This window comes from Scophthalmus maximus, chromosome 16 (genome assembly GCF_022379125.1).
Source record: "Scophthalmus maximus strain ysfricsl-2021 chromosome 16, ASM2237912v1, whole genome shotgun sequence".
NCBI classification, from domain to species: Eukaryota; Metazoa; Chordata; class Actinopteri; order Pleuronectiformes; family Scophthalmidae; genus Scophthalmus; species Scophthalmus maximus.
This window is the reverse complement of record NC_061530.1, coordinates 15104305-15117850: the sequence shown is the minus strand read 5'-3', so window position 1 is coordinate 15117850 and position 13546 is coordinate 15104305. Positions and strand designations below refer to the sequence as shown.

Here is a 13546-nt window from a genome sequence, read left to right as displayed (position 1 = left end):
TTTATCTGTAGCTAACTGTGACATTAATGTCATTACTTCTCAATGGATAAGCAGTAATTATCTTTATGTGTAGACTTCTTTCTGTAAAGGAAGAAACAGGTTGGAGCTCTAACACATAAATGTCAGCTATTATAACAGAGCACCTCCTCATGTATAACTTCCAACCACAGTGTCAGATCTAACTGTTGACCTTTCATATTCGAGCTGCTTCGCACTAATACGTGCTGCCTGAACACTTGCTGTGCGATTTGTACCGTGGTTCTATGAATATGCCGCAGCAACTGAATTATAATTTGGTTACTGGTGTGTCAAATGTACAATAAATCCTCAGGATGTTATCATTTGCGCTGACACTCCGAGACGAGGGCGGGGCGGCGGAAATATGAAAATGCGCTTCACGTCTTCATATCCGAGTAGTAGTTTGGCCGTTATGAAAAGGGGGAATGGATCTGCTGCTTTATGTGCTGTATCTAATTGGATTTGGCAATATATAATACGATTCTCCAGTATCCATCAATTCCTGTGTAAGACCTGTTTGTATGGCCGTGTCAGTGGGGCAGCCTCGCTTGTTATGATGCCTGAGCAGCAATTATGAGGTAATTTTTGACTCTTGCTGTGTGAGGCCATCCAGAGGATACTTGAGGGGAGGTTCCTAATGAGTGAGCATTGATTGATTGGACATAATAAGTGCCCTGCTTCACTGAAAGAAAGTGTGAGAAAAAGGGGGAGAGAAAAAAAGGGGGCCCGGGGGGGGGGGGGGGGGGGGGGGGGGGGGGGTTGCTGTGGGTGCAGAGCGTTTTGGATGACAACACATTTCCAAATGAAGCAAATGACCAGCCGTTACATCCGTTAGCATGTCGGTGAGCACCACACGTTCGCCAAAGCAAGGATACCACCGGCCTGCCTGACTGGCTCAGCCCGGCACCAAAACTCATTTACCCTTCACCAGTAAATAATTACCCTAATGGCTATTGTGTGATACATGATGCAATTAAAGCCTAATGAAATGCACCTCACTTAGTGGACGTGTCAGGTCCCACATAACAGGCACCGGTGGTCCTGGGCTAACGGGGCTTGCTACCTGACTGGCCAGTAATGGGGATATCCTCCAAAGTCGACAGAGGAGCTCCCTAATCAGCTGGATCTGTCAACCGGGCATGTTTGTTTGCAACAGGGGGGGAAAAATTCAGCAGAATTTGATGCAGACTATTCCTGTTAGCAGAAGAGGGAATAATAGAAGCGGGTAGAGGAGAGGGCATAATCATCAACCCCCATCCATTCCCCCCTCCTATAACCCCAGCCCTCCCTGCAGCTCCCCTCACCCTCGCCTACCCCACCACCACCACCACCACCACCACACTCCCAACACCCCAGTCACTGTCAGGCCAAACACATGATGAATTGCCCTGTCAACAGAATTCATTCAGGGACCAATTAATTCAGCAGAAATGAACTAGAGCCATCAGTCGCTGAAAAACTCGGAGCAAAGAGAGCAAAGTAGCTCTCTTTAGAAGAAAGAGAGACAGTGTGTGTGTGTGAGGGAGGGAGAGAAAGGGAGAAAGAAGGGGGGGAGAGAGAGAGAGAGAGAGAGAGAGAGGGTGCCAAGGGAGTGCAGTGGAAGTTAGCCTGACAGGAATTGGTCATTTAATGCTTTAGCGCACTGGAGACAGCCCCTGTCATAGAGGAAGCCATGACAGGACTCCCCTGGTACTTTATTTATTAATTATCCAGAGCAGCAAGGGGCATTTAACTGTCTCACTCCAGGCCTGTCAACTCGACTTCTTGTCATTCCCCCTCCATAAACAGGTCCTTTAGAAACAAACCCCCATCAAAGCAGGGGAAAATGTAATGATTCACAGAAAATAAATATTTTTCACACATTAAAAATTTTTTAAAAAGTGGGACCCTCTGTGAAAAATGTAAACACTTGACTTGTCATTGAGGAAACCATATGTGGCCTTGTGTTGCGTCAGCGGATCAGCTGTGAGAAGTGCGGGGGGCTCCGGTGAGTCAGGTCGCTCTCACGTCCCGTTACAAACACAAACATGAACACGCCTAAACGAACATACACCTCTGTAGAAAAAGATCAACGCATCAAATTAAGTGGCTCGCTTTTCTTTCCGCCCTAACTTTGCTTTGACCGCTGAATACAAAGCAAAACCTCCTCGCATGAAACTAATTCGTGAGACACCTGAAGGGTAAGTGTTCAGCATTTCACAATTTAAAAGAAAAGATTGGAAACCTTACTTTTTCAATATGGGTGATCCTCTCACGTCCCATTAAATTTATCCTGCAAACTCTTGACCTCCATCCGAAATGTACTGTTTTTTTTCCACCGGCACACGTCCCGTCCCTCCACCAAGTTTGATGCAAATCGGTATGGTATTTTTTGCATAATCCTGCGGACAAATAAACAGACATTTCACCTAAGAAAATAGGGTCAAGGTACAGGGACACGCACATTTTCTTGATTATGATATTCTTTATTTTTAACTTCAATTAATCATCATGATCTGTTAACTTGAACCTGTACTGTTGCATTAAAGTCTCTGTATAAAAGATACTGCATGGAATAAGAGAAATGAATGAATGAACGAATGACTGACCGGACAATTGTTGAGTATCCCTTCTTCTCTAAATGTCAAGGGTTAATTCTTAAAAAGAAAGGAGACAAGAAAAATCCCAAAACTTTTATTTATTTTCTACACAATGTAACAGCGCAACGTGCGTCTTCCTAGAGTCTGTTTTTTCCCTGCTGGAAACTCGATGAGACCGGGGGTTGACCCATTCAGTCAAAGGTTTGATCTTTCCCCCTTTGTGTTGCGTTGATCAGGTGGTAAATATTTGATGGAACCTTTTCTTCAGCACATATTATGCATCCTAGTGTAACAAGAGGATGGAGCAGCAGCTGGGAAGCTGCTTATGCCATCAGGTATTCCTTACCAGGATTACACAACAACCTGCAGCAAAAACGGCGACGTCACCTGCTCCTGCCAGCATCGCAAAAGAACTTTTATGAAACAGGGAAACGCAGAGAAAAACTGAACGGAGGAATGTTAAATGCCGTCCGATATCCGTGGTACAATGAGTGTGTTCAATCCACACACACACACACACACATCGCAACACCGTCTCGACCCTGAACCGAGTAACCAGCGGCCAACGGAGAGCTGCTCTTCTCTGCAAGTTTGAAACAAAGGCGACGGAATCCAGAGGAAGCCAGAAATAAGAAGAAGTGCTGCAGTATATAATTAATTAAATGGGACTAATTAGGAACATGAGAGCAGGTGCCAGGCTATGGGCTGACAGCACAGACAGCCAGACAACAGGAAGGGAAAAAAAAAAAACCTATGGGTAAGGGGTGTAACGTGACAAGAGGAGGGACAAAGCCACTTTCTGTGTTTTGTCACATGAAACCTCCAAGGAATATATGTGACAGAAACTGTAGCCCTCGCACGCCATTGGGGGTCTTTCCCTTTATTTAAAGACAGATTTTCATTTTGCCAATTTGAGGTTGACGCAAACAAGAGCTTTCCTTCCTCATTATTTCCGCACATGGATTTAAAAAGAAAAGTACTGCGCCGCTGAGGAACCTAGTCTATGATCTCGTTTCACCGGAAAAAACAACATAGAGCGCTTAGAAGCGCTCGGCATAAGAATGGTAGCGCAGGGTTTACACCACAGACCGTTCAGCCTCGGTCCAAACAGAACTCAAATATCATTTTGTTGTCATTGTTGGTTGATAACAGCTCACTAGTTCCGGAGTGATATCAGGACACATAACAATTACTGATAAAAAAAATATTCTGTTACACAACACTAAAAAATTGAAGAAAACCTGTATTGTGCCGTAAAAGCTCCTCTCATCCTCTTTTTTTTTTTTTCTTCTTTTTTTCTGTCACACAAATGTGGTTCACAACATTATGGAAAAGTCCAGCTTGGGCAGCCAGAGATGCTCAGAAGGGGCATCAGCCTATTTTATCACAATTTGCTCGCTAACCAGTTACAAATGTGGCATGTGATGACAATAATGAGGCTTGATGTCACTTAGCCTTTGGGCCATGTGCGTGGAATAGCAAAGCAGGATGTCAGGGTGCTGCAGGTCCTCCACTCTGGTACTGAGAGGCTTCCTGCACGAGAGGTGACAGACACCTCGGTTAGAGAGAGAGCCGCCTCCCTAACAGCATTATAAATTACTGTAGATCCTATTTGTGTCAGTGGAGGCAAGTGGGGGGAAAATTCAACATCAGCCTATTTATTCATTTACTTATTCCCTGGCTCGGTCAGGCTCAGTGCTGCCGGAGAGGAGCTGTGCTCCACTCCGCAGTGCCACTCTGCCTCAGAACAAATGCTGTGTATTTTACGGGGACACGTGGGCATTTTATGTTAGAGGCACTGGTGATATCGGAGTCAATCAGGCCAGAACAGGGAAAGCAGCACAGCAAAGCCATTTTTTCTTCTTCTCCCCAGCTGGATTTTTAAAACAACCACAAAGTGTAAATAAACCAGGCAAGTGAACGATGCAAAAAAAAAAAAAAAATGTGCGTTAATATTTGGAGGTGTGTGTTATGTGAATGTTGTTTTGCTGTATGACAGAGTACGACTAAACCAAAACCAAAAGGTTGTTTGTCCAAAATGACAAATGAACATTATGAAACCAATTTTGATGATCTATATGATGATTATACTGTATGTCACCTTTATGGTTATGGCTTGGTTAGTTGTGGTAGGCTACAAAGTGAAAAATTGTAGTCATGATGGGAAAAAAATGTTGACAGAATGCTGATGCCAATCTCCTTTGTTGATCCATGCTGACCAATTTTATTGGTGGCATAACTGAACGCTTCATTGTTTTCTCCACCGAAGAGGTCACTTGACAGGAAAACGTAAGGTGTAGTGTACAACCACAGAAAAATGAATAAGAGCAATGAGAACAATGAGATTGCAAACACATGCAGACTCTAATATTCTCCAAAAATGATTGAAAGTCCTGGTGAGTGAGAGATTTTGTTCTCAATAAACAGGCTCCCCTGACTTTGCGTAGTCAATAACACGTGACGGAGGATGGATTCTGGAAAAAGCAAAGAAAAAGAAAAAAGTCATTTCCCAGTTAACAGTGACACAAGTGAGGTGAGGGACTAATGCGACTGCGGCTCGGGTTTTTTTTGGGGGGGGGTTTGCGTGCACGTGTTGATTTTACAAAAAAGGAAGAAAACAAAAACAGCTAATGCGGGAAAAGAGATGGAGCTCTTTTTAATTATCGTGGGATGGCGTGGACTGTGCATCATCATTAGTTTGACTAAATGGCGCCGGTCAGTGACTCAAGCAGTGGTAAATGGTACAATTAGCAGGCTGAGCAGGGAGAGGTATATTCAATTTGAAACCCTTCTTTCTTAATCCATCTCCTGTGATCATGAGAAATGCTGAGCTCTGGGCTTTTGCGCTCAATTTTAATCAGGTTAATTCCAAGTAAAATGTCAACATTGTAATCAAGAACTAGCACACTCCAGCAAAATGTAAGTGTCCATTGACGCTAAATTTTAAACGCGCAACAGCTTTTATCCTCCCTGTTCGCCATCTGACTGTCGTCCTCTTCCGTCTGCACAAATTCCTCCGCGAACAGTTTGGCACATTTCCTCCTCAGCTGGGCATATTTGATTAACAGCTAAGGAAGGGAAAGAAAAAAAAAGAGCACAGATTAGTTTGAAACCTACGTAGCAACCAACAATGAATAGCTTTAAGTACAGACACCAGGGAGGTGTTGACATGCTTCCTTAACATGAATCTGTTGTTCCTTGTTCTACTTCTCCCAGTGCCCCAGTGCTTAATCCCTCAGTGCACTTGCTCTGTAACCCCTGCAGGTGCACTGGGAATCTATAAACACAGCTGGTGCGTCTCAGCGTCGAAACTCTCAGATCTACCCTCACCTCGCACCTCACACCACCCCAAAAGAAGGAACCCCCCCCAGTTTACCCAGAATACCAGGCATAACCCAGATTCACGATGCCGGCTGATTCTTTAATCAGAGCTGCAGGCACGACAAGAGTTCATGTCAACTAATTACAAGCACTCGGTGTTGCCGTCAGGATTTTTTGAAATTTGTCAGGGTTAAGAAGCCACTGAAAAGAACAGCATGGGACAATAAATCTCTCAGGATTCTTCTCTGGTTGAAACCTCTTCGAGACAAAGTGACCTACAACATATATTTAGATGCTGTACCGATACATATGTATGTATACTGCCTTTATGTGCCAAAGGGCAAACAAACCAACATGGCGGATGTCAATGAAAATTAAATGTAATATGTATTTTAATGACAAGAGAGCGGACCGCATACATTTCTGCCAAGAACAAAGTTAGCAAGTTCATGAAGGATGAAGAGAAATGAGCATCCAACGTGGAAATGGTGGACCCTGCCAATGACGATGCAAACTACTGCACCAGGTTACAAGTGAACCGGTGAATGTAAATACATTTAACATCTATAACAGCTTTTATATGATGGATCTTAAGGATTAAGTTAAGTTCCATCCAACTTGCTTGAGCACAAAAAGGAGATTGTAGACATGAAAAAACGTCTGTACTATAAGAACAATACACTACAGTATTTTCACCTCTACTTGTAAGAGGACTATCATTATTCATATGACATGACAAAGTGTAAAATAAAAAACAACCAAAGACAAGTAAGAGGAATTGGAAATGTGGTCTTGAGGCTTAAAAAGTCTTATAAAATAATAGGTGTTGATGTAAAATGCAATACTAGTATACACTGCATCAGTTCCCCTGCTGTATGTACAGACATGTCACTGGGCGTCTCCACTCCTTTCTAGAAACTTGATGACTCTGGATATCGGCTGTCTCATTCACTCTGATTTAATGTTCTCCTTGGCTTTGCATTTTAACTTGTTAAAGTGTCGTAGTCTATACCTGCCCGGGAACGTTGGACCTGATTGCTTAGGAAATTCACCGCTGCCTTCATGTAATGAGAGTGGACAGAGGTTAGAACAGCTCAATAGAAGAGATAACCAGTCTTTGATCCAAACAGCCATGCAGAACATACAGGCAATACCGTCAGAAAATGTACTGTCAGGAATTTTGGATTTTAAATTACTCCTGATTAACCTGAGTGGAAGTGGAGGAAGAGTTGGGTGGACTTGAACAGGCTCAACAGAAACATGAAGACAAGTCGCTCGCAAAAACCTGTCAACGTTCCAGAAATCTGTAACGCGTTGCAAGTCAAAGAAAGAAACAAAGAGAAACGCTCAATGTAAGCTATTCATCAGTTGTCACATCCAAGCATAATATCGAAGCTCTCTGTAATGAGGGATTTTATTCATGCACCTGTCACTCACGTCCATCTGAAGTGCTACAGGAGTGCGAGAACAGCCCTCACTGATCAAGATCAGTGAACAGTCTCACGTCTGCAGATGTCGGCTTTGTTAGTATCAGAAAACATCTACACATCGGATCGCAGCGTGGAAACATGAATTATCCTTCTTCTTTTTATATGAGGAAACATGAACTGAAGGCAGCTGATTTTGCAGCTATCGTGCTCTTCAACAACATGAAACCATTTCTTGAAATAATTGTGAAAACCACATCTCAGCTTTCTCATGACTGCAGTTGACTGACACCTTAGGGGTTTTATTGTAGAGATCCTACAAAAAAAATGTGTTAACATAATAAGCTGTTACAGAGCAGTGATTTAACCCATTCTTCCAACAACTGTGAGGGGTTATAACACGGTAAAGTTTGTACTCCACTCAAAAAGTCTAAACTAGCAATCTTCCAGCCTTAAAGTGGAGACTAATCAGCTAGTTTAGTTAGATAGTTAATGTTTGCACTGAATACTGTACCAGAGTTTTAACAACCCAACCTGCCATTACTACACATTATTACTGCAAATTACATTTATTAGTCAATTTTAGTTTAGTATTTTTTTGTTATTCTTGCAAGCATAAAGCCCCGCAAGTTTTCAAGAGGAAAAAATTCATTCTTTTTTACCAGCTACATGTACAACTGTTCCCTTTTCTTTATCAACATTTAAAACATTTAAAAATTGGACTTTCAATTTAAATATTCTCCTCAGCAACAAACCAGCTGGAAACTCCAAAAAAGTAGCCTGAGCTAATTAAGACAACAATTAAAAATAGGAAAATTATTTTTCTTCTTCTTTTCTATATGTGCATATGTCATTGCCCCATGTAATTAATATTTTCTTGCATCAGGATTATCCTTCAATTTTTTATTAAAAGTGTTAATTGATACTAAATATTGTCTGAAATCCCCTGGCTCATGAATATTCGCAAGGGTGAGCTAGGAAAAGATTTGATCATCCAGAGTTGCCACCTCAGCCACAGTCTGACTGCCTTTCAAAACACCTGAGGGGGAAAATGATATCCTCATCGCCAGGCTAATGGTGTTCATTTCTGTTAATCTGTGGCCCAGTGTTTTCCAATTTGGAGGGTGTATCCTCACTCTCCACTGTCTATTATGCTCCAGGGCCAGGGGAGAGGCCACTCTCTTCCCATCTTGTGGCACTTGAATTAAATGGAGGCAACCTGATTGCTGGGAAGCACGAGGCCAGGCGATAAAGCAATTAAGACACTTCAATTCTTAGCCAAAAGACAGGGCAGCAACAGCTCCGGTGAGAATTAATTTGTATATAATGGTATCTCCATGTCTTTTTATTCAAATTTTTCTTTTCCATGGCTGTTTTTGGGGCTCTTTTGTGTGGAGACTACACTCCTCCCTTGGCTTGTCAGAGAGATGAAAACAAATCTGTGGTTAATAGGTCCTCCGTGGACAGAAGAGGTCTATTGGAGAGTCGTTTGTGAACGAATGGGAGGACTGGCTGAAGTGACCAGAAGAAAGGATGCAAAGAACAGCCTGGACAAGCAGCTGCTCTTCTGTGGGTTGGCTGGATCTTGAGAAGTATGCTTCCAGTTCTCGACCTCCCTTTAAAGGATTAGACTGCCCAAATTAGGAAATAATAAAAACAGATTTTCTCACTTAACTCCGCAGGCAAAGCCATGCAAAAAGGGAGGATGGGATTTTGTTTTTATAGTAGAATGACTTCACTGTGAGCAGCTTGGATGGGGACTATTTTTTGGTTGAAGGTAGCTCAGTTTTTTTATGGTTTAAAGGTTTTTTTTGTCGTCAAAAACATTTACATGTGCTTATTTTATTATCTCATCTGCGTCATAACACAAAAAGTCCAGTCTCGGGTTTCAGAAAACTAGTTTTTTTCCTTTTTAAATTTAACTTAACTAACATTTTAACGTAATTTGTTTCGCTACAACCAATTGTCTTTGGTAAATAACGTTACTGTTGTCCCAGGAAAAACAACAAAAAGGAGTTCAGAGAGTGATAATCATTTTCTAATCATGGATGTGATGGCTTATAGACACTAAATGTTTGAGAGCAAACAATTTTCTCTCCAGCTGGTCTCTTTATAGATCATGAAAATATACTACTTAAATCAATGGGAGACATCCCACACACAATGGCAGCCCTGCTGTTCAATGATGGCTTTTGTATTGGGGATAATCTGCTAAGGTCATCAATCATGTCATGCATCCTCCAAAAGACAAGAAGAAGGAAAAAAAACACTGGCTGATGTAATGGATTGAAACACAAATTATTATTTTTTTTAAATTCCCCTCTTCCGTTCTTCACAAAAAGATATGTTTGTGAAATATCTGTACATATAAGAAATACATATGTTAGCACCACACAAGGGAACGACTTTACACTGAACACCAAGGGAGGCAATAAGGCAAACTGTTCCAAATTCTCTGTCAGGCATGTGGCGAGACAGGCATTTTCACAGCAAAAGACTCCCTGGTTTAGCTGGAAATGTACAATTGACCCTGTCTGCCTCTTCAAAATGGTGCAACATTATAACCTGGGGGAATGTGTTGTCATCCAAATGAGATAAGTTTATTTTCTGCGATGTAGCATTTGTTCCATCAGGCAGGGAGGCTATAAAGCTCGAAGGATCAGTGGGGAGTCGAGCTCGGCACATGTGGTGCGAACAAGGAGCCCAACGAAAAGGCTTGGCCACCGCCCAAATCTCTGCCTCTGCCTTCTGTGCGGGCCCAGCCTTGGGAAGCAGGAGGCCACAATATTGTGGAACAAATTTCCTCTAATCTGAGCGTGCTGGTCCGGGGGCTCCTGTGGGAAGGCTGCTCTCCTGTGCCCTCCCCGCCTGTCCCACTGATCAGCCCAGTTTACCCTTCACAGTGCCAACACACTGCAAGACGGATGAGATGTCGGCAGGGGGGTTAGGGCTGCCGGGATCTCGGCCTTTGCACGGACCACTCAAGTGTGCTCTCAGCAGGGCACAGCTTTGCCCTGGAGAAAGGAGCTGAGTGGAGAAGCGTTGGCACGGGATTGGACCAGCTCCCACCTGCATCCTCGAAGCCAACACCGATTCAACTTTCGCAACTTTAAAGCGTGTTACTATCAGTCTGAAACTAATTATTGTTAATCTTTAAAATCGACTCAGATCCTAAAACATGAACTGACATTAAGTGTTCTTCTTCTGTGGCTGCTCAAATCCAAACATATTATCCAAGATGATCACATTTCTTTAACTTAAAAACACCAAGAAACAACCTATATATACTATATACACATAATTTAAGTGTATGGATCCTACACAGCTGAGTGAGGAGCCTCCCGTTGTCAAGGACTACATTCAGATGAAATGTGGTGCTAAAGGCGCCAATGGATACAAGACACGTGTTCTGCTGGGGACTGTATCCATCAGCTTCCAGTCATTTTACAGCAGCATGCGGAGCTCCTCGGCTCACGATTGATCGAGACAGGAAAGGCGTGGGAGTGATGAAATATATAGTAGATAATTATTTATAGTGGTGATGCTATGAAGCTCCTCCAGCACTTTGGGGGTTTTTTTGCAGGGAGCTTCTCTGGGAATAAACATTGTTTATACCACAAGTTTGAGTGTTCAAGCTTTAAACTGACAGCTTTAAGATGGATTCCTAACACTTTGTCATGACTTGTGGTCGAAGGCTTACTCTTGATTTTAAGAGGAGTAATGAAAGGATTATCGTGACAGAATAACAATTAGAAAAAGTCTAAACTTATTGGAAATTTAAAGCCTTCACATATGGCTTTCCTTTTAATACCTTGCTTTTCATTTCTGGTTTTTATTCACTTCAATACATCTCATGTCTTATCCGAACTCTGGTGTTTCCTCTTTGCAATTTTTACCTCCGCCAAGGAGGTAATGTTTTCATTGCCGTCAGTCTGTCTGTCTGTCTGTCTGTCAGCAGGATTACTCAAAAACTACTGAACCGATTTCCATGACATTTTGTGGAGGGGTGGGGCATGACCCAGGGAAGAACCCATTAACCCATAAATGGGCAGATCCAGGAATCTTTTCTTTAACACGGTGAGATAGTGCGTGAGTCTTGTCGGTAGAAAGGCCTTCTAGTTTTGTATCATTTCTATTTTTTATTACATTGTGTTTGTGTAAAAAAATGTTGCACACACAATTTCTGAATGATTGCTTGATTGGTCGGTCAGTTATTCAGTCGATTTGCTGTATTATTCAACTTCTCATATTTACAGAAGGAGAGGTGTGAAGGCAGTAACTTACCAAATAAGGTTTCTGACACTTGAGGTGACGTCAGTGTGATTGTCACTGGCCCATGTTTAAGTTTCTTTTTTTGATTGTTATACAATCCAGTGCACTTTGCATGGGGATGACAGGCCAATGCATCTCCAGAGCACCGAACGTGGAAGTTGGTTATGATCTGTTTCGATAAAATGGATACACATGATTACAGAATTGTACATCAGTGTGGGTACATGTATATACTATATATGTGTATAGATACTGAACATTGATGCATGTACTGTATATAGGTTTAAAAAATGTCAAAACGTATTAAGTTATGTACAAAAAATAGACATTTTTGGATAAATCCAGACAATTAAAATGCAAAATGGTATATGGAGAGGCAGTGACAGAATGTAGATACGTTCAACGACTGTTTAAATACAATTAAAATCTTAAGAAGTAAAAGTATTATAATATGTTCATCACATTCATAATCTGTAGAATTCCTTTTGTCTATTGATATACAAGTATCTGCTTTGTATTCCCTTTGTGGTCATTTAGCAATGAGGGGAAGACTGTGAAGCAAACAATTTATCAGTCTTCATCTCTGGACAGCTTATAGGAGCCCATTCTAGGAAATTTTCCAGCTGCAAAGCCGAGCTGAGCACCGTTAAGCACCCGAGTGCACCCCAAGCCATTTTCCATTTGCAATAAACCCCGTTTGAAACAGGGCAGAACAACAGAAAAGTTGACTTGTTAACACGGGGAGAAGGAGGAGGACTTGTATGGTCTCAAATGAGCAGTCTGCAGTCTGGGGCATTTTCATGCACCCCGGGAGGGGGGAGGAGGGTGATTTCCATAGCAACAGTCAAGTCCCCAGCTGTCATGTTTGGGCTGAGATAGGTGCTGTGAGCATAGGGACCACTTAACCCCAGCCACACTTCAGCTTTGGAAGTTAAGATGCTGCTGAGTGTCTGTGCTGTGCCTCACTTAAAATGCAAACTCTATACCCCAGGGAAGATAAGGGAATGCCTCTGAATTAACCCGGGGATACAGGAGCTATGCAAAATGCCTCCTCAGAAATAATTAACCATCAATGTTTTTGGATGTCATTGAATGAAGTGGAATAAAAAAAATAGAAAACACGCAGTGAGATCATCGAGCGAGGCACACAAACACAAAGACAAGACAGTGGTGGGGGCCTATTGTTTAGTAAGCCAAGAAGACAAACTGTCAGAAGTAACACCGCGAGGAGCTGTGAAATATGAAAAGTATATTTTCTAGTTGATGATTTGAAACTTTACTCACGACAAGTAATTCAAACCTTTTTACGGGCAGCTTGTGCAGTGGGACAGCTCTACAATATAAATGCGGAATGTCAAAATAAAAGCCTAACAAACACCTTGTACTGATATTTAAAACATGCACCCTTCTCTGTAAAAAAAAATGGCTCTCACCTTACTTATTATTCTCTGCCATTGTCCAGGTCACAGGGTTTATCTCTCCAATCACGGGCAGCTGAGAGCTCGTGATGCTCAAATGAGCAAAAATGAATTCATATTAAGTGTGAAGCTACAAGCCTTTGGTCAGACAGGGAACATGGTATTATGAAAGTGTTCAGTGTCGGGTCCTTTAGTTATTGTATTGTTATGTCAGAGTATGAGAGGCAGTGAAAATGGAGGTAGAATGTAGAGAAGATGTATTATGAGTAAACTTCTGGCAAAACAAGTGTGTTTGCTAAAATATATTTTGTGTCTGCATTACAACTGCAACCAATAACTCATAGAAGCAGACTGTACCATCAGGGTCAACGTTAACCTTAAGGTTTTTTATGTTATCTATGGCACCAAATGATATTCTACAATATCTAAAATGAGTTTAACCATTATTAAACTAAACAGAGAAGTAAGTCGAGCTGCCTCTCCTGATCTGTGTTTTAAAAACGCTGATTGT

The 13546-nt window shown here is 42.0% G+C and overlaps 1 long non-coding RNA gene across 5 annotated transcripts in view; it reads right to left on the bottom strand.

Annotated features, from left to right (window-relative positions):
- Positions 1 to 13546, bottom strand: part of LOC118287914 — a 56726-nt gene that overhangs the window by 31675 nt on the left and 11505 nt on the right. For all 5 annotated transcript variants that reach the window (XR_004785755.2, XR_004785754.2, XR_004785756.2 and 2 more), the window contains exons 2-4: positions 11630 to 11786; positions 2607 to 5665; positions 2248 to 2399 (exon numbers count right to left, since the gene is read on the bottom strand). This is a non-coding gene — a long non-coding RNA (uncharacterized LOC118287914). The remainder of the gene's footprint in view (positions 1 to 2247; positions 2400 to 2606; positions 5666 to 11629; positions 11787 to 13546) is intronic.